General features: G+C 43.0%; 1 protein-coding gene across 12 annotated transcripts in view; it reads right to left on the reverse strand.

The window, feature by feature from the left end:
- The window catches only part of KCNIP1 (potassium voltage-gated channel interacting protein 1), a 376,078-nt gene that overhangs the window by 71,865 nt on the left and 276,813 nt on the right, over nt 1-27,400 (reverse strand). The window contains exon 1 of one of the 12 annotated variants that reach the window (XM_040573631.1): nt 21,119-21,450. The exons of 9 other annotated variants lie outside the window; for them this stretch is intronic. The gene's annotated coding sequence lies outside the window, so the exon portion shown is untranslated. Of the gene's footprint in view, nt 1-15,858; nt 16,079-21,118; nt 21,451-27,400 lie in introns of those variants that run through there. 2 more of the 12 variants (XM_040573634.1, XM_040573632.1) reach the window with 2 other exon arrangements.

Raw genomic sequence — 27,400 nt, forward strand, 5'->3', positions numbered from 1 at the left:
AGGTTTATGGCACTGAGCACAAATCTACCGTGCTGACACTGGTATGTCTTGTTGAAGAGCCTTGCTGAAATGCCTAGCAAAACACAAGCCCAGGTATTTCCACGTGATCTCTTTGCTGACATTATCAGCATGAGCATGTATTATATCCAGCTGTGGAAGCAGGGAGAGAAGAAGTCCCCTGGCCAGTGGCAACTGGAGTAAGACCAACTTATTTCACAGATGGTAAATCCAACGGTTATCTGTTAATGACAGAACCAACATTTAATTTATCACCTACAAGGACAATTAAAGCCACAATGCCTGTCTCTACTACATGCCCAGTGGAAACCAGAATTACACAGAGGACAGATCTCATTCCCCATTACATGCAGCACACAGTATAATAGTCTGTAAGCTTTCTTTATCCCTGCTGGAATGTTCCTTAAGTCATCTCATTTCATTAGAATAAGCCAGGAAAGCCTAACTTATTCCATGATAAATACAGTATTCACTTTAAAAGACCCAAATTCTATTAAATATTCCATTTTGCAACTTCACCACCTCAATCTTCTTGTGGAAGATTGAGACTTGGTTTGTTTTGGTCTTGCTGACACTGCCAAAAACAGCTGAGGCTGGGAGGCACTGCTCAGAGCAGGGCTAACCACAGCAGGTTGCTCAGAGTAGCTTACTGTCAGGTTTTGACTACTTCCAAGAATGGAGACTGAAAAACGACTGGAGACTGTATTTTAGAGGTTGAGTTTCCTAGACAGAAGTAGATGACACACCATGGATGTCTTGCTGTCTCAAACTGCACAGCCAGTCTTACCTGTATTCATAATCCTAAGTTTTCTTTAAGAAGGTTAAGCACCTAGAGAGCACTGAGCAGTGCACTTACAGCAGTATATTGTAACCAGCAGCCACAGGGCATTCATCTGCAAATCCCACAGGAACAGACCAAGCACAGGTAAGAAGTTTTTTTTTGAAAGGTGGCCTAATAACTGCAAAGTATATTTATCAGTTTTTATAGTTCTATTCTGCAAAATGGTAAGACAGAAAAGACTTTGATGTTCTGGAAGGGATGCTCATAATAACGCGAAAAAGTCAGACAACTTTGCTTCCCAAAGTCTGCCTCCCCAGAAGAAAGGAAAGTACCACACCACAGCACCTGGATACAGACCCAAGGGGATGGCTGAAATTTCTGAATCCATGATATACATAGACTTTAAACTATGTTTTTACAGCACTATAACCACGTTTCTGCATTTTCATGCATCAGTATAGGTATTTCAGCTTGTCAGTGTTTCTACTTGATCAGCATGGCCCATGGTGTGCCAGCTGCTATGACCTCAAAACCACTGGGGTCAACAACCAACCTTCTGCTGAACTCAACAGCTGCCCGGTTACCTTGCATAATCCCTTTTGCTATTTAGGCTCATAAATACTGTAAAAACATCATAGATGCTTTCTGAAATGTTCTTGCACTCTACTTCATAAGACAGTTTGATTCAGTGGTATGGGAACAGTACATTAATCATTCAGCACAAGTTGTAGTCAACTGTGTATTTATCATTCTCCACATCTAATTTGAAGGCCAAAACCTATGTAAATCTCTCAAATATGCTCTCATAATTCACAATTTAACAAGTGCAGAACCTGCTTTCTGTCTTTTACTGAATTTATCTAGATGCTTTGACTTTAAGGTCTTGTAATAACATCAAATGAAAAGACCTTGACTTATGACTTAATTAAATATCATTGTAGTAGTTCACTAATTGAATCAAACAAAAAACAGCAAAAAGGTTACAGAATTCCTATAACCTTATCACAAAAACAATGTTTTCAGAAAACTGGAACACTTTCAGCTAACTCTTTAAAAAAAAACATCAGCTTTCCATCGTATAGAACCAAAGCCTGGAGGAGAGTTTTGTATTAGAAAGGCACCACTTTTATGGAAAAGACAATACAAATAAGAAAGTCAAGAAAAATTTGTAACTAAGGAGCCAACAAATTTTACAGAGCAACAAAATTTTCTCACCTGCCACTCCACATTTAGGTAGTTAGATCTATAACAGGCACGAACTTAAAAGAAAAAGCTAACATTTTGTGGCTAAATCTAAACAGCCTGGACAGAGAAGTGAGTTCTCTTGGAGCAGAAGTGGCTTTGTGTCCTTCTGCCCTGTTGACAGACTTCAGATGAGCATAAGACACTGCTAGCCCCTGATTCTGGCCTCAAGCAAACATTTCAACTTCCTGTTGATGCAAGTTATTCATTCTATTCCCTAAACTTTAAGTGAAGGATAAACACCACTATCTTTACTGGAAAGGAACTATTGTGGAACAAAACATGTGACTTAGAAGGTTTAAAGATAAAAATTCTCCATCACATTAAGCCGGTTCCCTTTTTGTTAGGCTCGTCAAAGGTGGAAGTGCATTATGTTGGATATCAGTGTGCATGCAGCATGGCAGGAAACGGTGTGCTATCATCCCTTGCACTTGCCATATTTGCAAGGCAAACACATCCATACCACAAGGAAGGGCTTTTCCAAACCTATATTATCAAATACATTATATTGTTTTCCATTTCCTATTTTAGAGAAATTTTTTTGACAAAACTTCTTAGTTGTCTATTTTTATCATAGCAGGATTAATAGACCTCATGACCAAGAAAACCACAGCATGGATAAAATCCGTATGTAGGAGCAAGATTTAGGGGTGGGATACCAAAAAGATCTCACAGTCTGTCTGTACAGCTCTTTATTATTCTCTTGGCATCCTGTAAATGCTAAACAATGCATAGCATTAGTTCTCTCCACAATTACAAACCAAATTAAAATGGTGTTTACTAGAGGGCTGATGCTTTAATTAAGAAGAAAACATTTCATAACTAAGACTCAACCATGAAATGCAATTATACAAGCCTTCAGAGACAGCGGAAGTTGTGGTCAGCTCTTATAGCACGGAGGCTCAAGCTTGGAGTCCTCTAGCAGCTTCTATTATTCAACACGCATTTCCTTACACAGGGCAGCCTGTTTCACTAATGGAAGACTGCTGCAAAGTTGATATTAAGCTCATTTTTTTCAGTTTGGATAGCCATTTTATTTTTCTTAACACATTAAGTGTCTAATAAATACAGTTTTTTTTTTTTTTAAAGTGTTCTGCCTCAGCACATTCCACTTAATTATTCCATAACAGTCAGGGCTCAGAAAAGAAATGCATGCCTAGTAGTGCGATTAAAAGTCAACATGATAATAGTGCCCAGCAAGTTGTAATGCTAATTGGATTTCTTAATTGGATTGGATTGAAAGGATTCGGTTCTATTTTCGCTGACGGAAAAAGAAATGAGACAAAATGAGAAAGATTGATCCAAATACCTAAAAGTTAGATAGATACTCCTACACACCTCACAAGCAACCTTGGACAAGTCATTTACGTCCCCAAGGAGCTAAAACTTAGATTCCAACAACCACTTAACAACAAAAACAGTACTCATAGACCAATTTCACTACTATACTGATCTTCTGCTAAAGCCTTCACCAAATAGATAAAAGCTTGTGGTTGTCACAAGAAAGCCGCAAAAGCCCAAATGAGCCAAGACACAATGACACCCAAGCACAAGCATACAAATACTATAAAAGCAGGGTACTGCTTTAATGTAAGTACTAGCTACAATGGTCACAGCAAATATAATGAAACTCTGAAGACAGAGTTTGAGCAATCTCTCTTTTCTGACTCTTCACCTTCTAAAGTTGATCTATACCTGATTTTTCAGGGATAAACAACCACAGCTCCAGGCCCAAACTGAGGGAACAGAAACGATGTTTCTCTCAGCAGATCTCACAGACCTGAACATAGAAGCTCCTTCTGCAGCTCTTCATCACCTCCACAAAGGAAGGCAAAGCCTAGGAAGGACACAGCAGTACATCACTGCTACAATGCATCACTGGGAGCAACATCTATGGGCGACGAATTAACCTCCTGTTTTAAAGGTTGCATTTTAATGCTTTTTAAAGGTTGATACTCTAAAAAAAATTAAAAAGGAACACAAAGTTCTCAATTTAATCCTTAATCTTCAGAAAGATTCTGAAACTCAGTGGGAGAGGCTCCTAGCTCCACCTGTTCAAATGGATGCTACACCGCACTTCCCCTAAAGCCAAAGCAAAGCTGCACTCACTCCACTCCCACCGATAACTAGGAGTTAACCTCTATTTCATACCTTTTGGGAACACGTCCTCCCCCCGCACTGTGGGAAGGAAACAAACAGCCTAACGCATCCTTGACCAGAAGGACTTGCATATGAAAATGCTATACCCCAGTATCAGAGTGCTGAGCTATCTGCTCCCACAGAATAAAAATAAATCTGTTATCAAGCAGACTGATTGCACATTAAAAGATTTGCTGAATCAGAATACACTGGAAATGAGTAGGTTCTGTTGAAGAGAAGCCATGCTTTGTTTCAAGGAGAATTGCATTATTGATTTTCCTGAGGTCTATGGTTAATCTGAATACAGAATTATTTGACAGCACTGAAATGAGAGCGTTTAAATTATTAGGTAGTTTGGCACTTTTGACGACAGCTGAACTGAGATTTCAGAATTAGAAATGGTTTCCATCCATTGCTGCAAACAGAATAAGCTCCAACTTGTTTTCTGAACAAGTCTGCACAAAACATATGCTGAACAAAAGGAGCTTGCATTTTTGAGAGAATGCACATGAACTGGTGAGAGGAAAGTGAAGACTGGGGATTAAAGGTCTGGGGATTAAAGGTCATCTGTCCTAAACACAGGCACAACAGCATGTCTGTGCTGCATCCCCACCCGCAGCCACGACCTGCACCAGCCCTGCTCTGTGGGGCCCATCAGGAGATTTCTGTATCTGCTGTCTCCGAGCAATCTGCTGCATGCTCTGGGGAAGACTTTCCAGCTACCTTCATTTGGATACAGCCCTTACATTAAAAAAAAAAAAAAGGAAGTCTATTCACTAAACCCACAGAGCAGGACAAACTTTAAAGACAGCAGTCAGGTCACTGATTGTTTATCCCCCTTCCCACTGCACAGAACACATACAGGATTAAGTCACTTGCCTTCCTCCCTTCATGCACTGAAATCTCCTAGCATGTTTTCGTTCACAGCCCTTCCGATGCTATATGGCCATATCACTGTTTTTTTCCCCTCCAGTTGGTGTACCAAGAGAAAGAGAGCAATTCCTGTGGGCCACTGCACGACCACCAGCTAACATTTAGCAACTCTGAGCCAGGCTCCATGCAAGCATGTTCACTACAGCCCTCAAGAAATGCCATCTTTTAGACAGCGATCAACTTACACGGGTGAACACCAACTATGCTTCCAGGCCTTGAGCAATCCCTGATAATGCCCTACAGAACTGCCTGCGATTGCATTTCTCCGATCCATTCTGATCTTAGAAAGCGCTTCCTTTTCCATTCTAAACAGAGAAACAAGCAGCTGACTGTTTGTTTTATGCTCAGGTCTCTGGAATCAAACAAAGCTCTTATCTTTTGCAGCTCTGAGCTTGGTCCCCCCTGAAGCTGCTGCTTGGCACTGGTTCCATTGCTCCTTTCAGTGCTAAGGACTATCAAGAACTATCACCTTACAAAGTGCATAATAAGTTTCATGAAACATCCACACAGCTTTAAATGCAGAAGACCATTTCCGAGAAGGATCTCCTCCTGCTACCCCCAGCCACACAGTCTCAGTGACACCTGTGCGAGCAGACAGATGGTGCTGCTCCGGAGCCAGCACCTCCAGCATGATGGGCCACAGGTTCTGCTCTTTGCACAGGTTGCCACTCTGACAGCTCAACTGATTGACCAAAACCTGTGATACTTCAAATACTAAAATGCCCAGCTTCATATATATATTAAAAAACAAAAAAGAAGAGAACTGGTTGCAGCTGCCTCCCCTGCCTCAGAAGCGTGCTTTGAGGGGCACCCTGCAGGTCACGAAGCTGAGGCAGGAATACTCGCTCTGCAATAAGTGACCAGTGCTGCTGCCTCCATCACCAGCAGGACCCATGACAAGGTGTGACCAGGGAGAAGGACTGACCCTGCCAGCACGCCTCCGGTGGGAGCAGCCAGCCTCTGGCTCCCCTAGCTCACTGCTCCGGCCTGCCCCTTGCACCAGGGCCACAGCAGTCAGCCTGCCTGAGCTGCCCCTGCTTCCGCCTGTGTTCCCAGAGAAGCAAACCACATACAGAACACCCACCTGTTGCCCCCCCCCCCCCTTTTCCTTTCCTCCCCCCAACAGACACAAATCTTTTCAGTAACATCTACCTGGTCAGCAGAATTTCAAGCGCAGCTCTACATTTCACTCCCTGACAGACAACCTAATCCCTTCCAACCGCCAGCCCTGAGGAATTACCACCTTAAAAGCCTCATTCACATCTAACACAAGTTCTGCTATTGACAGCACAGCACTGTCGGTACGAGGCATGCACAGGCACCACGATGGGGGGACACAGCACACGGGTGTCCGTGAGCCAGGAGAGCTGCGTGGTGCTGCCAAGCACTTGTGGCAGATGAACATGGGTCAAGTCAGGGAGTTATTGGCATCTCCTAGGGGCACAGGGAGATTTGAGAAATGAAAGCATGGCAATAGGCATCATGGGATTAGGGGCTGCAAAAGATCTTTCCTTCTGTAGGATGGAACAGTGCTTCCTCCTGACGGTGCCTCTGTTATTCTGGGTATGCTAGAGCTGGAACATTTACACGTTACTTGTCTGATAGAGGCTTAGTGCAAGAGGGAAGACAGGTCATCAGTGCATGGAGAGGGGAGGCGGTGCTGGCACCTACCCCTCGGGCACCTGCAAGAAGTGTCATGAGGAAAGCTCCAGCATCAATTCTTCTCTTTGGAATGCACTGATAGATGCAAAATAAGCCACAAAACAATTATTTTTAAAAAATGATACTTGCAAATGCACATGGACCACAGTAAATTCAGAAGAGTTTTACCACACATTTAGAAAAGTAGAATTTGTTAATGTTTGTAACAGTACTAGAGCTTGTGAAAGGTATTAGAGCTGACAACTTACTTTTCAAGCTTGATGTCAATTGAATTTTATCACTCTTTAAATGCTAAAATTGCCATCTAAGAATAGGAAACCAGTGCTCCAAGGCAACTCTTCTCAAGTACATCTGCTTAGACCATATCACAACTTGACAGAGTTTCCTGCTAGGGGTTGTTTCACACACTCCCTAGACCAAGTACTTCTCAGGAACTCATGCAAACGCTCATAGGCAGTAGTGAGCCATCTAGCTACAGCTGTTAGTTTGTAAATGTGTAGAAAAACAATTCTGATGTTATCTCTAAACATGCTCATGGTCAGAATTTATCTTTAGGTAACCAAGAAAGAAAATTTGCTTGGAGATAACTCTGCTGTAATGTTTGCAATGTTATTTACAGGACAGCTGACCATTTCAGAGCCAAAAGCTCTGCTTGTGTAGTTCTGGAAGGGCATCTGACCTGAAATACTCGAGGGATATTATACCTGCAGCAAGGAAAAGCCAAGAATAACACCGCCGCCCCCCCCCCCCCCCCAGCTGCCATGGCCACCCCCAGTGGCCAGCTGCAATGAAAACTACTTCAGAAAGCCCGGCTCAGTACAGCTGTCCGAAATTCAGAAGATAAGACTTACTTCTCTACAGGAATAAACAGTGCAGTGCATTTGAAATGGATTTTTTTTTTTTTTTTAAATGCAAATTCTCATCAAAAGCTCCATTCTCAAACACATTTCATGGTTGAGTCACGCTGAGAAGCGCTTCTTATCTTTTGAAGCTGCAGACTCGGGCCGAATGAAACGCGCGCAGTTTGCTTTCAGCTGGTGCGGTGCGCTGTGCAGGGAGGAGAGCGGAGCAGCACGCGGGGCTGGCCCTGGCCTGGTTGGCACGACAGCTGTGCTGCAGGCAGCCCAGCTGCACCGGGACCCCTCGTGTGGTGAGGGCAAGGTGAATTAGCTGGGGACAAAAGCTTAGGTTCAAGGTAGAGGTGTTTAAGCTGCTAAAGCCAATAAAAATCCAAGTCATCCCATCTTCACTATTTTAATTTAAATTAACCAGCCACATGTGGCCATCTTTAATTAAGACTTCTCTTTCTGGAGCTGCATCTATCAGCTGCATTACCATTTTGGCTGTGGTTTAATTAAGCTAAATGACTCAGTGTAAGGCAGAGATCGGGTTAAGGCACATTATAAGTCCACCTGTTAGAAAATGTAATAAAGGCAAGGCCTGGATTTTCAAGAGAAGAGGGACAATTTCAAGATTTTACAGACACAAACAGAGCGAGGACTTTCTCTTATTCTACTCCTCAATCTTATATAATGTTGCAGGATTTTTTTTGTTCTCCTCATGTTCACCTATATGATGAACACCACATGTTCAGTTTTCTCCTGTGCACTGTGCAAGCAGAAGTGATGATTTAAAAGATGCAGGTAGCTTTCTGATGAGGAGGAGGAGGCTGGAACCGAGGCAGATGCAGGGAAGCATCTGACACACCAAGAATCTTGGCCTGCATCATCTGCTTCAAAGCCTGCTCTTCCAGGGGTTTGACAGAGCAAGGATTAAACTCATCTGCTACAAGTTAGATACAGATAAGAAGTGTATTCAGTGGTTGGCTATTGATCAGATATCTCTTTAGTATTTATCTATTTCTTCCCTTCTCTGAAGAAGTAGTTATATATGCATATAGGGAATTTTACAAAAGCAGTGGGTTCTAGGTGATTAAGAAAACATTTTAAGAAAAACCTATTTTTATTACTTGCCTTTTCAATTTTTCTAAACAAAGCGTTGTTTAGTTTTGCAATAGATGACTGTGCTACTAAGTTTAGAACTTACATCGCTTTGGTCCCTTTCCTTTATATCCCTGCTATATCCTTCATGAACAGAATCGACAAGCAGACTCGATATCAGTGCTCAGAGCAGTCTGCTGGCTTACAGAGTGACTTCTGCAGCATTGCTTCTTATCCCTGGTAAAAACTGAGCTTCTTGCAAAGGCTCTTGAGTTAAGGAGCATTTTCCAAATGGCTTCTCTCTGCAACATGTAGATTTTTTGTTTTACTTAAATAGTTAATTAAGAAATCATTGATTTCCCTATGAGTGAAATATCACATTCAATTTGCATGATCTTCTAAGCATAATTCAATACAAACAACTCAGAGATCCATGTGGATATTCACAGCATAAACCCTGAATAATTGGTTAATATGATGGCAAAGCACTGGAAGACGAGAAGTGGCAAATACCCTCATCTATCTGTACATTTCGTTTGAACTTCCCAGGGGCTCCAATAACTGAAGCACCTTGCTGAGCAAATAAAATTGCTAGTTTCTCTATTAAAACAAGTCACATAAAGTGCACTAGAACAAAAATCATAACAGAACAAGCAACAAAACAGATATAAAGTTGGAAAACAAAACAAAAAAAAGCAGGTGGTGTTGGTGTAGAACCTGAGCACTTTTGCTGAAAAAGTGCCGCATAGAATTACTAGAAAAAAAAAGTCAGATGCTACAAGAATCTTAGCTAATAAATAAATAAAAACACATTTTTGTTAGAAATGGCTTTTTCAGGTTCCTGGATAACAATGGACAATACTAAAATACTGGTTTCTTTGCAGTGTTTTGAAAACTCCAGCAGAAGTTAAGCTTGTAAACGAGCACCGAAGAGGAGAGACCTTATGTTGTTCGGGTGATGATTTCCTCCTGGGGTGATGTGCACCCAACAGCCCCCAGCCCTGCCCCCACCTGAGCAGCACGAGGGACCTAGGCCAAGCCCAGGCTTGACCCATGCTGCCCCCAAGCCCAGAGGCTTCTGCTGGTTCAGGGCAGCATCAAGGAGGAAAGCACACAGGTCTGCTCTGTCTGCTTCTAGGCTAAGGCTCACAAAGCTAAGCCAGGACACTGGTTATTTCTGCATCACAAATTAAAGCCTCCCAAGCTCAAAGAATAACACTGCTTTTTTCTGGGCATTAAAGTCCTCTGCAAGGGCCAACAGACCTTTTATCTCATGCCCAGGGCCAGCCAAAGTACTTGTTCTGTCCACCACAACTAACAAACTTCAGTGCACCAAATTTAAGCTCTCTTACTTAGAGAAATCTTTATTTTAACAACATACCTCCTCTTAAGCACACCTCATGGAGGCTAAGATCACACACCTCTTGTTTTCTTCCGTACAATCTCTCTGTACCGCATTATTCACATAAATACTATTATGCAGTATTTCTGTCAGCATGCCTGGTTTGCACACATAGTAGACATGGAATCGAATTTGTATGTCAGTTTATGAAGCTTCTTCACTTTCACGGGTATCAATTTCCCCTTCCCTCCAACTAAACACATGGAAGTCCTCCTAACCCCCCAAAAAAGAAAGTCTTCAAGGAAAAAAAGTTGAAGAGCAAAAGTATTCAATACCTGTTTCCACCAAAAGCTGTACTCCTTGCCTCCTCCCATTTCAGAGAGGAAATGCTAGTAGACATCTGTTCCTGTGGACTGTATTTTATCACAGAAGCATGTTTCTGTGATAACTTTTACACTGTTCTGTGGGAACTTTTACACTTCCCTGTTTTCAGCTTTGCATTCTGAAGCCTCTGTTTGTTGAAGCTTCCCCACGAATTTATTCTTTAAATAACTACTCACAAGCAAAAATTCAGAATGAAGCCTCATTCAGTGCTCCTGTAAGGAGCTCCTGCAGCACTGCAGACTTACATGCTTTGAAAGCTCTGGGTTTCAGTGTCCAGGACGGGGTTTGCCCTGCACGGGCTGACCTGCACAAGGGCTCAGCCTTGGAGCAACCGCATGGCCTGAGCTCACGGTTGCCTTAACTACTGCAGCCTGCCATCAGCTGCTCACCACTGGCACATCACCACCTCATCACAGCTTTGGCCACACCAGCATCAGGCCCATGCAGTGGCTGCTCTTTCCAGGGAGCTCTCCCACAACCACAGCCAGCTGCTTGCCCCTTCGCAGGTGGCACACCAGCCGCAGGATGGCCACCCTTCCAAGGGGATTTCCCCAGTTCTCACCCCAGAGGGGATGAGTGCTCCCCTTCAGGCCCCCTCTTGGAGCAAGGGCTCCTCCCCTGGCCACATAAGCCACATTTCTAGGTTGAAAACACGATCTGTTTCATATAGAAGGCAAGCAATTAGTGGTTTTATATATGACAGATTGATAGGAACTAGCTTCTTAACACCACATTCAGCAGAGGCGAGGCAGCTGAAGAGGACTGATTAGCAGCTTCCTGGATGCTCGGTCACTCCCCCTCCCACAATTAAAGCCACCAAGTGTCCAGGAGCTGACAGAATAATTAACTTTTTAGACCAGTCCAGAGGTGCAGAGCCACAATAAAGCTTCAGATGACGTTCCTGGTCACCCAGTTGATTCAAAACATGTTCTACAGCATTATCTTACTTCTACTACAACCACAGAGCACTTAAACCTCGCAGGAATCGTGATTATGCACCCCTGATTTAGTCACAATTTCTCTAGTGTCACCAAGCGATGGCCCCATTCCCTGACCACAGCAAAACACCAAAGGAGGGTTTGTTAGCAGCGCTGAGGCACCAGGACAGACATCTAGCTCTGAATCCCCACAAGAAGGTATCAGACTTATTTGAGTCCAGGCTGGAGAAATCTGTCATACCTGAGCATCTCAGAAATCCAGCAAGAGCTAGGAACACATTAGGATATGCAAATACAGTAAGGTTGGGTCAGACTTTTTTCCATTTGCAAACTTCTTTTCCTGTAGCTCACCTAATAGAAACTGAAATAAATCCAGGTATCAGGGGAGCCTAAGGAGGAGATTTATGCGAACATGAGTGGCAATAGGTGGAGCTTTTCTCAGCCTGCAGTTCTGACAGATTCACACAGTGCTGTGTGAAATCTCTAACTAGATCTGGATGCAAACACCGAGGCTTAATTATTTTAAAACAAACTTTTAGACAAACTAGATGGAGGAAGGATAAATACAGACAAGCATTTAGACACACAGCATTTTAACCAGTTGTGTAAGTGAAATTCCCTCCACTTTTTTTTTTTTTTTATAATTTCAGTAGTATTTCAGCTATGGTGATTCAACACTGATGTAACTAACGTTAATCTGAGAGCTTTTCCCTAAGTACACTTCTCCCTTTTTCTTAAATGATTGCCTCCTTTTTCCAGAAGGTAGTGCCCTGGGAGCTGTTGGGGTTGCAGAAGGAACTCTTCCTTCTGTGCTGTCAGGGAAGAGGAGAAGCCTTACAGCAGCTCCTATAAAGCCACTTGGTAAAAATCCTCTTACTCATCTGGCTCAGCACCAGCCCCAATCCTGCAATTCAAGCAGCCTCCAAATAGCTTATCAGGGCGTCAGGATGTGCATAACCGACCGGAGCCTATTGTACACAACAGATGAGTTTTACTATGGCTCATGCCCGGGAGCCCCGTGCCACGCTGCACAGCCACACCGACGCCTGCCCATAGTCACAGCTCCCCTGGTGATCGGCCCCAGCCCACAGAGAGCTGCGGCATCGAGGTCCCTCCTCTGTGCTCCACAGGAGAAAAAGGAGCTGGTTCTTGCAAACAGTATGTGTAGAAAGCAGTTATCCCTTTGATTTTTTTTTAAAAACAAACCTCAGATATATGCATCTCAGTGTTTATTGTTAATTATTACTAATTCATTTTGGATGCGCTGCATTATAAGAGCAAAGCCACGCACTATTCATGAGCATTTGGAATGTAGGATGAGGTCCTCACACACTGCCCAAGAAAGATGAAAATGTTGTGACTCCCTTTTTAATGGGGAGGCTTGGCTTTGTACCCCAGGAGCAGAGCAGCAAACTCTCCTGCTGGCAGCACCACACTGCTTGCACATGCAGCCCCCAGAAAACAGTGCCCTGGGGAACAAGACCCCGCTTGGAAGTGCTCAGACCTGCAGCACGTTTCACCTTCCTCAAAGGTTACTTGGTGGAGGTTGAACAGGACAAGGTGGTTTTCAAATACATGCTGCCCTGCAGACAGCAGCCACCTCGTGACTGCACCTGAGGTTTCCCTTCTCTTCCCCCTAAAGACAGAACAGGGTATTCCCTCAACTAACATAACAGAACAGGAACACTCCGCTGTCCTTCAACACCCTCAGCAGGGCCTGACAGCCTTTCACAGAGCAGGTACAAGGCTCCCCGCGCTTGCAAGCTCTCCTTCTGCCTGCAAGTGGAAGCAGTGACCAAGTCTTCTGCTTTCAGGAGAAACCATACATGACCCAAAGCTAGTTTCTGTGACCCTCTGACCAAATATTATCTGCTTTCATCAACATATCACATCCAGAATGACTATATGCTTAATATCATTGGGAATATTCTATAGCTGTGTTTTTAGAAAACTACAGTTTGAACTCAGGTCATTTTGATGCAGCCTGATCTTGGCTATGATATTGCTTCACTGACAGCAATTAACTAAGGGCAGCAATATAATTCACCCATTTTTAAATTACTGTGCAGAAACATTGCACAGAGGACCACATAAAGCATGTGAGATTTAGCAGTGACCTGGGAGCTCGATCATTAAACACACAAGGGGGCATATTCTCTTCGCTCTGAGTACATTTCACATTAATGCTAATAGCACATTGAGAAGAAAATATACTCCATAAACTTTCATTACTCACTTTCTCCCTTGCTCTTTGACAAATGAATTGCTGATGTAGACGCAGAGGTAGGTAATACATCCCCTGCTTTCTGTTCCAAGTGCTGGAGAAAAACAGAAAGGCTTTTCCTCACTAGTGCAGACACTCCTACAGCTCACGCTGTGTTTTTGATTACATCGTGCTTTTAAGCCGTTCAGTCCCACTCAGTATGTGAGTGGGAGACTCGCATATACACTAACAAACACTGCCAGAAAGGACAGTCCTCTTTCTTCCCTCCTCTGCTGCTGTCCCCATGCTCCCACCCCCTGCTTCGCACCAGCTATGGTGCTCGTCTGATGCCTTGGAGAGCCAATTCACTCCAATAACTGAGCAGGACAAAAGCTAAATTTCTTTTCTAGCCTAGCAGAAAAGCTAGGTGTCCCTGAACTGCTTCTCACTCTCAAGAACAGTGGTTTTTTTCTACAGTCAGTTTGTGTAATGGTGGCATTCCAAATGTTTAATTACTTTCTGGCCATTCACACTGCCAAAATGCTTCTTAGTAAGACACAGCATTTGTTTCATGTCCTAAACCAACTGCGAAAAAGCTGCCACATGTCACTACACCAGTGGCCAAGTGCTGCTGCTGAGTAAGGTAACTCTGAACAAGGAAACATATTGCTTGAAGAAAAAAATCGCAGGTGTTGTTAACACCTGGTTTGGGTACCATCACACTGTTCACACAAAGGGGAGAGCAAGTCCCTCAAGTCTGCCCAAGATGACTGCTGGCTGTGAGGTTGTGATGCCTCCATGAGGAACACTGAGAAACAGAAGGAATGTATGGGATGAGACAGGTGCCAGAGCCGCAGACAGAGCGGCAGTTCCTGCTAGCAGGGCAAAAAGGACCGATTCCTGGAGGGTCACACAGGGTGCAGGAGCCCTGCTGTGCTTCGCACCCAGGCCAGGCAGGGTGCTCGGTTTGCGCGGGGCAGCCCCTGGCTGTTCCCCTCATCTCTTCTCTGTGGAGGAACGGGAGCTGCAGACAGAGACGCTTGGCTCCACACTGTTTCTGCCAGTTCTACCCCTCTCATCCCCGCACCTGCTCTTGGCCCCTGCCTCAGCTGCCAGCGGGGTTGTTCTGGGGGAAAAAGAGGTGGGAAGAGCACACCCGGACCAAACAACCATCTGCCTTTGCTTCAGAGAGCTGGGAAAACTGACTGGATGTAAACAACTACATAAACACACACGAGTACGCCAAAATCACGACCAGCAGAGGGCAAAACAAGCCTGAAGGTACCTTGTCAATATGGCCCCGTGCCCCAGCTCTTCCATGACCCCCAGCATCCCCTCCTCTAAACTCCAGCTGGCCACACAAGTTTCTACTTGTTAAACATAGTAGCCCTGCAATAACAAAATGCGGCTTTACCCACAGCAAGGAGACAAATCAGATTCGACTTCTTAAACCTGATTGCCCGCTTTCTAACTGGATTTCTACACGCTGGAAAGACCTGCAGGACAGGCAGGTACAGCAGGACACCCCACCCTCTCCCAGAATTTGCTGCTTCCAAAGCCTCTACCAGGCTCCCTAGGGAGCCAGGCCACTTTCTGCTTCCCTGTACGCCCCCAGGCCGGCAGCTCAAAAGTTGTGCTTGGGTCCTTCACACTGAGCTTCTACCTGCGCTAAAACAAAACAAAGGAAACTTTTTGTGCCTTTTTTTTTTTTTTTTAAAGTTAGCAAAGAATTTACAAAGTGGTTACTTAAAGCCCTTTTAGTTCCCTTGAGAACTATCAAGGGTTTGGATTAAGAACTCAGTGCTTAAAACATACAGGTCTAAAACAACTTCACAACCTTACACTTTTATTTTTTTCTGAAGTAACATCCCCATTCCACCTGGAATGGGTGCCAAACTGAAGTTTAGCAGGAAACCAAACCTAAGGGGGACACTGAGTTCTGCTTCAGAGCGCTCCTGCTCTCTACAACCTGATCCACATGCACAGCTATGGCAGACAACCCAAATTTCCTCCTAGACTAAACCAATTAACAAGTCTACTCACAGACAAGTAACAGAGTAAGGAGAAAGCAGTACACAATAAGGTTTCAGAAACACCCACCTTTTGAGACATGCACGTGAGAAATTCTAGCTTAAAGACACCTGAAGAAATAAATCGACTACTAGATATATGGTCTTAACAGAAAATAACTAAGACCAACATACCTAAAACAGTGCACATCTAAACATTCCTCCAAGCCATTCAGGAGTGCTACAGTAAATGGACATTACACTTACCCCTTGGAGCTTTTTCTCAACATCCAGCCTCCCTTACGTTAGGGCTCAGCTCAGGTACTCACCCCATAGCAGGAATTTCTCCTAATAAGAGGCCATATTTCACACACAAATTTTTTTTCAAGCAGAGATATTGCACAACAAATGAATCTAAATAATAAGGCTAACACTACAGCAACAAACATAACTAACATTTAACAGAAGACTACATGCACTACCAGAACATCCTCACAATAGGGCACGATACCCTCTATTAACCTGGAATAAGTACCTCAGGTTTAACGGAGCAGCTGCAGATAAACTACCAGCAGGTGGGCTGAGTTTCGGAGGTTTGCTCCTTGGCAGCCAGGCTCTGCTCACAGCAGCTGGAGCTGATCAGAGCCTGAGCTTTGGGCACAGAGATGGGGCAGCCCCTCAGCAAGCACTGACTCTCAGTGTGGGTGACCCTAATGCCGCGTGTCTCACCCAGGGACTGTCTTCCCGAGCACAGAATACCTTTTCCATCTGTTTTTGGCTTGCACGGTGGCACGTGTTGCATGCATTTAGAACATGAGAAGGAGAGAGACAGAGAGTGTGTCCAGGCAAGCAGGTTGCTTCATTTTGCCATGGGGTGAGCCCCCAGGCCCGGGCAGCAGCCGGGGAAGCTGTGCTGTGCCCCAGCCCAGACCCCCTCACTGGGCACCTTCTCACCAGCAGATGTGCCAGAGCAGAGGGCAGAACAGGCTCCAGCCAGCAGCCTGCACAGAAAGGAAAGCTTTACAGAGATGACAACTGCTGTTTGCTACCATGCACAAAGGCTCATCTTAAAATTCACCTGCTTTGTCTGAGCTGGTAGCAAGTGCTGCCTTCTGACAGGCCATGAGCCTCTTGGCTTCATGAGCAGTTTCCATACTGAGCTGGTCCTCAGAAACCAGTGGTAAAACAGCAGGAGCTGCTGCTGTCTGGTGTTGAAGGTTTATTTTTCCAAAGCAGCAATCAAACTTGTTGCTTTTAATGAAATAATTTGACTTTTAGAGGTAGCGAAACCCATAATGTCTCTTAAAGGTTAAGGACTTCAGAAAAGCAGGTTATTCCTTTCAGGTGTTGCTATTAACAGGAACTTTTGTGTTTTTTAATCTTGTTTGAGTTTCTTCAGCCCCTATTTTAAGGGGACATTCCATAGTCTATCTGGCACTTGATCGATTCAAATCAGTGTTAAACCTATCACTTTCACCAACAATACATCTGCTCCAAATTGGAAAGTGAGCATCTCTTTTATTTAATCACTGAGACAGCTCTTGTAAGGTGATGTTCTGTCTTCTGATACAGTACATGTGCCAGGAATTAACTGGAAACTATTTTTAAATATTCAGTATTCTGTGTGATACTATCAATGATCAAAGATGCAGAGAAATTCTACTTACTAATTAATAAACCAGGCTTTAAACCACAGATAAAGAGCAACCAGAAATAGGAAACTGTTATTCATGAAACATAAATCACCATTTTCCATTTCTTTTCCCACCCAGCTAATAACAAGCAGTAATAAACCATGGACCAAAAAAAAAAAAAAAAAAAAAACCCACAAAAAAAACAAACAGCAAAAAAAATCTTATTGGGGAAAAAAAAAACAACACCCAAGTGGCCTATTTAGTCAGTTGATAGTAACATCATAAAAAACATAACATAAACTTCAGTTTTGTGACTAATTGCTGTAATGTGGAAGGCATGAAACTAAGAAAAAAAAGGGGGAAAGAGATTCATAATATTTTTAATGGTGAAACCTGCAAGGGCAATTGAAAATTGTATTCTAACTTATATTGATGTTCATGAATATGAACAGCAATTTTTTGCAAGCTGTATGAAGTTTTATCACGGATCATTCACATACAAATATTTACTTTCTCAATGGACATTTTCCTTCGAATGAATGCTAAAATGGGTACTGAAGCAGAAGGTTATAAGTTAATTGCTATTGTCATTTCTACTCAGTTACAGCCTACACTAAAGCTGTCATGCATTAGAGGCAAGAGAGAGAGAAACACCACCACTAATGGTGGGTTTCCTGGCTTCTATCACTGTGTCAAAACATTATCATTCTGTAATCACCGCCTTTCATGCAAAATAGCTCAAACGCAGCAAAATCCTGATGCAAAGTGTTTTTTTAAACATCAGCTTAGTGACACCAAGGAGCAGGATAAAGCACTTCAGCACTACTGAAGTTTCCAGCAAGCTGCTATACCTGGAGGAACTTCCAACCTAAGCGTGGGTGTGCCTGTCATTGTGCAGGGTGAGAGGCTCCTCTGAGGCTTTCGAGAGGCAGCAAGAGTGTCCTGGGAAAGGCAAAGAGGAGGACTGATCCTGTGCCACGAGAACCGGGCACTTCTCCATGATGGGTATTCACTGCCATGAAGTGAATTCATGGCATCTGAAACTCAATGAATATTAAAACTGTTTATTCCATGGCAAACCCCAACTAAAGAGTCTGGAAGAGACCTGGACTAGAACACCTCTCGGGGCGAGACACATATTCTAGGAAGGGAGGACACCTGCTCCAAGCTACGTTCATACAGAAGGAACTTCACACTGAAGACAGACAAGAGCTCCAGCCTCTTGTGAACGGAATTTCCTCCTCAGACTCTACAAATTTAGCTTGCGGTTTCCTTACACCAGCCTAGACTCAAGTCTTACTATTCTGTGAACTACCTTAAGTTCTAAAACAAGCTCAAATGAAATATTACATGTACTTAACTTTGGTAATTTCTTTTTGGCTAGGACTAGTGAAAGGTGTCAAATTTCTGTATAATTTTGACAGTTCTGATTCATAGATATTTTAACAGAAAAAAATGGACACCAATTCCACAGCTGAATCTGTCGCTGCATTCCCAAACCAATGCATTATTTTCCTATTTATGGCTGTTCAGTCCTGAAACAAAGTAATCTGAGAGAGAAAGAGTGTAGGGGGAGAACACATCAATGTGTTAATGGATCACAACGGCAGATGATTACTCATCGATGCATTATTGTATTAATAGATCCACAGCTACCCAAAGCTACAGTCATTAAACAGCAGCTCAATGCACCAACCCAACTCTGCATGGATCACGCAGTTTCACACATGGACATTTCTGTAGGGCATTTACAAATCCCACAGATGGAACCTTTAGTTGCATTTGTTATTTCTAATCGCATGAGGTGAGTACACACAGGTACCATATCCCTGCTCATGTGCAACCCTCGCTCCACACAGCAGGCTCTGCTCCCATCTGCAGACCTTTGTATGACTCCTTTAGATTTCCTTTCTGCAGAAACCACTACTGCTCACAGCAAAATTTCAGTAAGACGCAGGCACTCTTCTAAGAAGCAAGGATTATTATAGATCTATTTGTATGGCTCAGCAGCTCTTTCCCCTTAAGTAACTCAGACATGATCCTTTCCCTGGAAACGAAGCATGAAAGTGCCAGAAACTATTCACAGCTTGACGACTGCATTTCCTTGGGTGTGTGAGCCAAATTACCAGGAGTGTTGTGAATACATAGAAACCTCATTTACAAATTAGGCTGTTGTAAAACAGATCCAAAAAGACACATCTGTATATTCTCTGCATTATAAATACTTGTGTTGCCTAAAACTACTTGTTCCTTTGGGTACTGGGCAATACTCATTAATAATGAGGTTTTCTTAGATACTTCTATCAAACAAACAAGCACAGCCATTTACAAATTATTATTTCTTCTGCTTCTGAAATGTCCAAGGAATCTCTCTGGGTCAAACCATGAAACCCTTACCAGACTCCTGGGTATGGAAACCAGAGAAGGAAGGGAGAGCACGGAGCACCGTACTGGTCCCAGCCTGGGGATCAGAGCATGTCCAGTACTGACCATTTCCCCTTCACATTTCAGGGGAAGCCTCCTCACTTGCAGGCAACGATAACAGAGATAATTGCTACATTCCCCCACTGGTCTTAAAAGCAACACTGAGTTTTCAAAGTACTTGCTGTAATACCAAACAAAAGCAAAACTCACAAATCTAAAACGTAAATTGAACTGAATGACTGAGGAGTTGCATTAAAACTAGTTAACGAGCAAACTTCCCCAAAGTGTTAATTTACAGTACATATAGCTGTGACTACCAAATCCTCTGAGTACTCTGAACACAGAGATTAGAGTCTGCAAAGCCAGTGTGAGTTAGTGTTTAGTTACTAACTCATTAAAATACATAGAATTGACATGGGTGAATTTCCTTGTCTGCTTTCAAAGTCCCAGCTTTCATGTTTATGCTACACAACTTTAATGCATGACTCAACAGACATCCAGGGAGATGAGTTTTTAAACATTTTGTTCTTCACTTAGGATCAGATTTTGTCACCAACACTCCGTTTATTATGGATGGCAGGATGAGTAGCCGAAATCAATTTCGTTGTAAGATCCATTGTTTTGTTTGAATTAATTCTCGGATTAATGAGTAATTTATTTTACTCATTTAGAAAGGACAATGGGCACCAGAACTTTCAGGAGAAAGTTGTAATTACAGACAACAGATGTTTTATTCACACTATTGAAGAAAATTTAAGCCTCGTGTATCTGGGTGAAAACCCTTTGAAGGCTTTTACTGAGAAAGCACTCAAACACATGTTTAGTTGAGACAGCCCCTCGGATTTTACAGGTCCGTGCTGTGACTACATATATCCCCACATTAGCACTAATCTTCAGAGATGACAAGTGAAATGAATTATCTTCTCTGTACTTTTTTTTTAAAGGCAAAAGTCACAAATAGCATCATTCTCTGTTTGTTTATGCCACTCGAAGAGTTTCATTTAAAACTTGATAAAGACAGCGCAGGCCAGTCAGCCTGCTGCCAGTGCGACAGCCTCCCCTGTGGGTGGACCTCGTCCCCTGGGGGGGCTCCAGTCCCCTCCTCCATCCTCAACTCTGAGATACAAATGTGGCTGGGGGGTGTTCACCAGCAATGGTAAATCGCTCGCTTAGAAATTATTACAATACAATCAATATCTCATTACAATTTCAAGAAAAACTCCTCTAGTTAAAAACTCACCCAGGTTCTGAAAACTGCCTTCTTGCTGCAGGAACTTTTCAATTGGGAATTTCAATGATTTGTTTGGAAGAAACGGAACTGAATTTTCTTTACAGTGTCATGAGTTTCACATCATTTTATGTTTATGTATTTGAGTTTCTGATGGCCACTAATATTCTGCGAAAGCCTTTTTATTACCTTGACGTGAGAAAAGCCATTGCTATCCAGAAACAACTGAAAACCAACTTACCTTCTTCTACAGCAAAGCTTCCTTCGCCATATTTTCACAGCTTTCTTCCAGGCTGGGCCACCTCGTGCTCCAATGCCCCTCTGACCTGTCTGTTCCCAAACAGACTTTGGGCAGTGAGGTTTTGCTCTCCCACCCTTCCCGTTCCAGCCTACCATGGGCCTGAATTTTTCCCTTGACTAAAACAAAACATTTTTGAACGCAATGGGACACAGAGAAACTAAAACGTCTGTCAGTGTCCTGCCTGACCATGCCCGCATGTGGCAGCGCCTCTGTGAGGGGAGACCGAGGCTGCCCCTGCCTCCCTTGGACAGTTCTGGAAAGTTCCAAAGGGATGCAGAAGGTTCCAGACGGAACCTGAGGGTCCCAGCAGGTTCTGGAACATTCCAGAGGGTTCCAGGAAGTTCAAGCAGGTTCAGGAACATTCTGCATGGTTCCAGAGGGTTCTGGGAGGGCCCAGCTGAGCCCAGTGGCTGGGCTGGGGGCTCCTGAGGGAAGGCGTATATAAGAAAGGGCAACAGCCTGCCAGGGGGTGAGGGCTGAGGAAAACAGTGTGAGGTACACCCATGCAACAGTGGCTGCATGGGTGTCTGGCTGCTGGCCAAGGCAAACCCACCGCAATCACAGAAATGAGGCGTTTTAGGATGAAAATTTAGTATCTTGTTTCATTTTTCTCAGTGTTCAGCAGAGCTAAAACTATCGGTGTATTTAAGAACAGCAGAGAAGAGGAGGGATAACAATCTCTTTACATACACATTCAGAAAAACAATATATTTCCAGTAACACATCATGGTTTGTATTAACATCCCATTTCACCAGAAATGAAAAGGAAGCCAATGTTCTCCTGGTGTTGGCATCCATTTGGATACCGTTAGTCATTATCTCCTGTCACAAGACTCTCTTAAAACATAAAAAAATAAAAACTTCCTGTAGACAAGCATTTGCTTTTCCAGGTGAGTTCTTCCCAGTCAGGACATGCTCAGGCATGGCTTCTGGTCTTGTTCAAAACTTTCTCATGAATCAGCAATTGGAAATGTACCACCTCAGCCCAGCCAGCCAGCTGGACCTTAACCTTTCTAAAATTAAAAAATTTGTAATTTAAAAAATTTTAAATAATTAATTAGTTGGCTCATCTTTCTTACACAAATGTTGCCAAGACTGTAAACCAGGGAGAGCAGGAAATGCCTGTCACACTGCAGAACACTGGAAAGGTCAAAGCAGCCTCTGCTGCCTCCTTCCATACACACTAGGAGAGATGTGACAGGTAGGCAGGTTGGCGAAGCCTGCAGCAGAGTGGAGAGTGACACTTCAAACCATTTTTATGACAAGCGGTGTTTCAGTAAATAGAAACGTTCCTGTCTGGAAGCACACTGTGTGGTCTTCCAACCTGAGTCCTCTCTGCTCTGCTTCTTCTTACCAGCTGGCGACAGCACGGCCAGTAGCTGTAGGTCTTTGCTCATGGCAAGAACGAGTTTGCTGTTAAATGCTTTTTTCTCACCAATTTCATGTTGGCTCATAGAAAAAAGAGATCCAGTTATGTGTGTGGGAAAACCGAACTGCTCAAATAGAACATAACATGTGCTGTAGAGGACACCACAGGCCATGTTCTCCCCAAACATCTGACCAAGAAATTTCATAAAAGGAAAAAAAAAAAAAGCTACTGGAACATATCTTCAATTTCAATGACAAACATTTAATTACCCTACAGTTAAATTGCTAATCAGTTGGAAACAACATTAAATAAAAACGTACCTTTAAGAGGGCCCCCAGAAGGTCTAATGTGGAACTGAAATCATCCATGGAAACGGAAGGTTCTTGTCCCAGCCGACATGTGTAACCAGATGTTAAAAACTGGAAACTAAATTGAGTGTTGAGTGCCCATTTCATGGCATCTTAAAGTCAGTTTAAAACTCAGCAATATCTTATCTGAGCATCTGAAATGTTTATCTATTGTATATGAAGTCTGACCAGTTACTTTAGCAATATCTGCACAGGACCTGCACTGGCTTATGGACCACATCAGTTGAATCTTTGCAAATGATGTGTGAGCTCAACAGTCGTGCAATTCTTGGTAATAATTTGTTCAAAATGGTGTTTAAAGAAAAAAAAATCTAGACTTTTGTGGAACCAATTAATTATGTTATGCACAACTTCTTCCTTAAGACACAATTAAAGTTGGTAATTGATTTTCATATTTGCATGTAACTTACATTTAAGGGAATATTTTAATTTAAATAAGCTCTTCACCATTGAAATATATTAGCACAATATTAATGATTTAGCAGTGAGACCTTCAGCTGCAGGATTGTAGTTCTTTATCAGTAGTATCTGTCAATCAATTATATCTTAGAAGAAGGCCATATTACATGTTTGTGACCTGCATCCTTCAATTTATCTGACCATCTCCCTTATCAGACTTTGCTTGTTATTGCTTGTAGCTGGAATTTTTAAGGATATCTACCTGCATCAGGATGCCACAGAAAACAGAAAATGAAAGAAAAAAATAAAAAATCTCAAGTCAAAACAAGCTCCTATGCATTTGATCATGGGTAGGAGTAAACCACATTGTTTTCTCTGTAGAAAGTCTGAGAAGATTAAGGATGCAACATCTTGCTGTGCAATTACAAAACAAAAACACAGGACTGCGTGGGTAAGAGATCAATTGGTAAATTTAATTATTGTATTTTCTAACTTTCTGAGAGCCTGTTTTTACAATTTCTGGGACTTCTGCACTGTGCCACACAGCACACGCTCACACAAACGTTACGGGCTGTCATTAGCAACATTCAGAAACCAAACACCCTTCTGAGGGCACGATACTCTCCTGTCTCCTGTCTTGCAGCTACGGAGCCTGTCACTGCTGGATGGCGTGGGCTTCCCTGTGCCCACCCCCAGCAGGTCCCCTGCTTCCCCTTCCTTTCCCTCTCACAGTGGTTTGTCCCTGCAGACTCTACACAGTGATGCCTTCTGGCTCCCTCACCAGACTTTTCTCTAGCAGGTCATCCCACCTGGGGGCTCCTTTTTCCACATTTGTACCGATACTTCTTCCAGTATAGCTCCTGAATTTAACTGCTGGTAAGATCTCATCCATTTAAACCCTCACTCTACCTCCACTCTCCCCTCACCCTCACGACTCTGGGAGCCCCTCAAGCCAGGAAACCTCTTTTTCTCTTGTCCATCATGCAGGCTTCCCTTCTGCCCAGTCCTGGCCCTGCATCTACGAATTTTGCTGCATCTCCAGCTGCTCCCTGAACTGCTGGAGCCAACCCTCATCTCTGTCACAAGACTTCAGTCCAGTGCAGCTTCCAGAGCAAGAAGCATCTTGGGGTGCCCTCAGTGTGTCTGAAATACAGGTGTGAGGCACTTTGGGTCACGAACCCCCAAGATAATCCACATTCAAAGGTGATGATGCCTTTGTCTAAAAATATGGCCCTTCAGTTTTGAAAGGTTTAAGTGGCATAAAGTTTTTCAAACTGGGTTTGCTACCTGGCTTCATTTCTAGAATACTAACCCAAAGTATATCAATTCTCAGCGAGTAAAATAACTGACAGGGTTTACAAAGAATGGTGGCTCTGAAGTACTGCACTGTCTCATGGTTCAAAGAAGCAATTACAATTGATATAGTTGGGAGAATGAATAATCCCAAAGCGGAAAGCATGCTTTTAGTTTTCAATGTAAACAAACAAACAAAAACACATAAAAATTGTGATAACATACAGATCTAAATCATACAAGCTGTTTCTGCTTCTATATAATTTTGTCGTATTGCTTAATAGGAAACATTCAAAGTGAAGAGCTGTCACAAACTTCCACTGAATCTGCATCTCATCCTCTGTCATTAATTAGCACAACTGCAAAGCTGAATCTATTACAAGCTTCTAAAAAATTAAAATATGCCATTTACTATGTTCTTCTTTTGACCAGCAAGTTTGCTCTGCAAATACAGCAACTTGGTTCTTGTAGAAAACAGACTAAGCAGAGAGGTTGCTACTTCTGTGCCATGACCTTCTCTATTTAGAAGGGTTTGCTTTACAGCAGAAATTTGTCATCACAGCACTAATTCCAGCCACTGTCCCAAAGTATCCCATTTGCAGCTGAAACACCACAGTTGCACTTTTGAATTAACCTTCCCAGATTAACTCAAGGTCACTTCATTTTCTCCTTCAGCATCAGTTAGCCACTTTCCTTCGTACTTCCTGCCAGGTTTCATTTCCCTTCACACATCTTCAAAAGCCCTTCCATTTATTTATTTATTCATTTATTTATTTATTTACATTTCCAGACATTTCTCCCCTAACTGAGCCTCTTCTCTTCTGGTTTCCTTGTTCCTGTAGGTCTTCACTGAGGTCTTCCTTCTGCTTATGCCTTTCATGCTGCAGACAGCTGCCTAAGCTCTTCTTTACAACTGCAGGCTGCAGCTGGTGATGTATCCCACCCTTTTCAGTTTGGTGTTATCTGTTAGAACAAAAAGTTTTGCCAGAAACATCTTTGCAGGTATTAACTTCTAGCATTTTCTGGTATGGGATGGCTGGTTAGACAGATAAAAAAAATTGAATGGTGGCTAATTGACTAGCTCAGAGTAAAGGAAAGATTTGCTAAAGATATCCCAAAGTAGTTTTGGTTCATTTGTTTGCTTTCACTTCAAATAAAAGCATGCTGTTATAGAAAAGTATCACAGAGTTCACAGTAAATGTCAGCAAATCCTATAATGAAGTCTGCTGTATCTGCATATGCAATTAATATTGCATATGGTAGCACTTGGTTTGTTAGTTCTTTCTTTAAACAGCGTTCAGTAATCTGCACTTCAAGGAGTAACACACCATGCCAAGCTTTTAAAGTGCTTTACGAACGTATTTCATTGATCTTCAGCAACTTCTAGGGGTGCACATTATTATCCTTACTCTACCAATAGATAAAACATTGCACAGAAAATTAACGTACATTTTTTCAAGGCATTTTGTGCTTAACCCTTAATAAGGCCTAGAAACATGGGTGTAACATCAAGACCCCTGAAGGAAACTGAAAAGGTCCAAACGCTGGCAATAGAAACAGCTAAGGCATGGGAAGATTGCTACATGAGGAGAGATCGGATGGTCTAGAGCTAGTTAAAAGAGAATGAACATATGGGTGAGGAAATATAAGCAACCAGGACACAACTTGCCAGTGCCTCTTCCCTCTTCATCATGATTTAACGGAAGCCTGCAAGTGGAGATGCACTGAAATTCAGAGGCAGGCCATTTAAAAAAGAAACAATGCTGCGTACAGCTCATACAGCCCCACGACCACAACACCTCTGTGGGGCAAGAAGGGGCTCCAAACACACCTGTGCTCCAAATAAACGCAGCACCCCTTTCTCCTCCATCGCCCTGCAAAGGCATGCAAAGAGAAGACATACCATTACACCATGCTTGCTGAAATACATTGCTGGAAGCAAACCAGCTTTAGGTTGTTAACCAACGATAAGCTGTGCAGGGTTCGGAGAGCACCTCCCAGATGGCTAACTCACAGCTGCTGGGGAGAGGGGTTATTTTTTTTTTTTTTTTTTTTTTTTTTTTTTTTTTTTACCCTAACACTTCCAAGGTTTCCTGCTTGTGCCTCTGTAGCATTCACTGTAAGTCACTAGATAACTGAGGAGAAACACGAGACGAGTATAACTGGCTGCGTTGGTGCTTTCGGAAGAACTGCAGGAACAGAGCAGGCTTACAGCCAGGGCTGAGCAGCACGCTGTTTGCAGGCAACTTTTCCAAGTGCCCTGAAGAAGGTGCTCGGGACTGCTGCCATGAGAGCTGTAAGGAGGGCAATGACTTGGTTGCTGAAAGTATCTTGCTTCCAAAATCAACAGGAAGATTATCTGAAAGATGCACATCTGAAATCCATGCTGGAGAAGAAGGTGCTAGCTGGGAAAAAAGAGAGCAGGGCTCCTCATTAGAGTAGAAAGTTTACTAATTAGAACTGCCAGATCCTGGGAATGAGGAATGAGGTTTTCTGTTTTGTAAGCAGCTGAAAAGGTGACCTTTAACAACAATGACAGCTGCACCTAGGACGTGATAATATACACACATCCCAGGAAAAAAAAATGATATTGCCAGCAAGGTTGTCAATTTCAATATTATTTTTTCACATAGGATGTGGAAAACCCAGCTAGAAAAGGAGTCATCCGGACTGGATTCTACCCAAAAGTATGGAAAGTGATAAAATCAATGACATGGGACTGGATTTTTTAATAGGGAAGGAACAGGTTAGAGGATGCTTAGGTTTTGAAATTGGCTGCGCCTGATACAATTC

The sequence above is a fragment of the Cygnus olor genome, chromosome 14 (genome assembly GCF_009769625.2).
Source record: "Cygnus olor isolate bCygOlo1 chromosome 14, bCygOlo1.pri.v2, whole genome shotgun sequence".
Lineage (NCBI taxonomy): Eukaryota > Metazoa > Chordata > Aves > Anseriformes > Anatidae > Cygnus > Cygnus olor.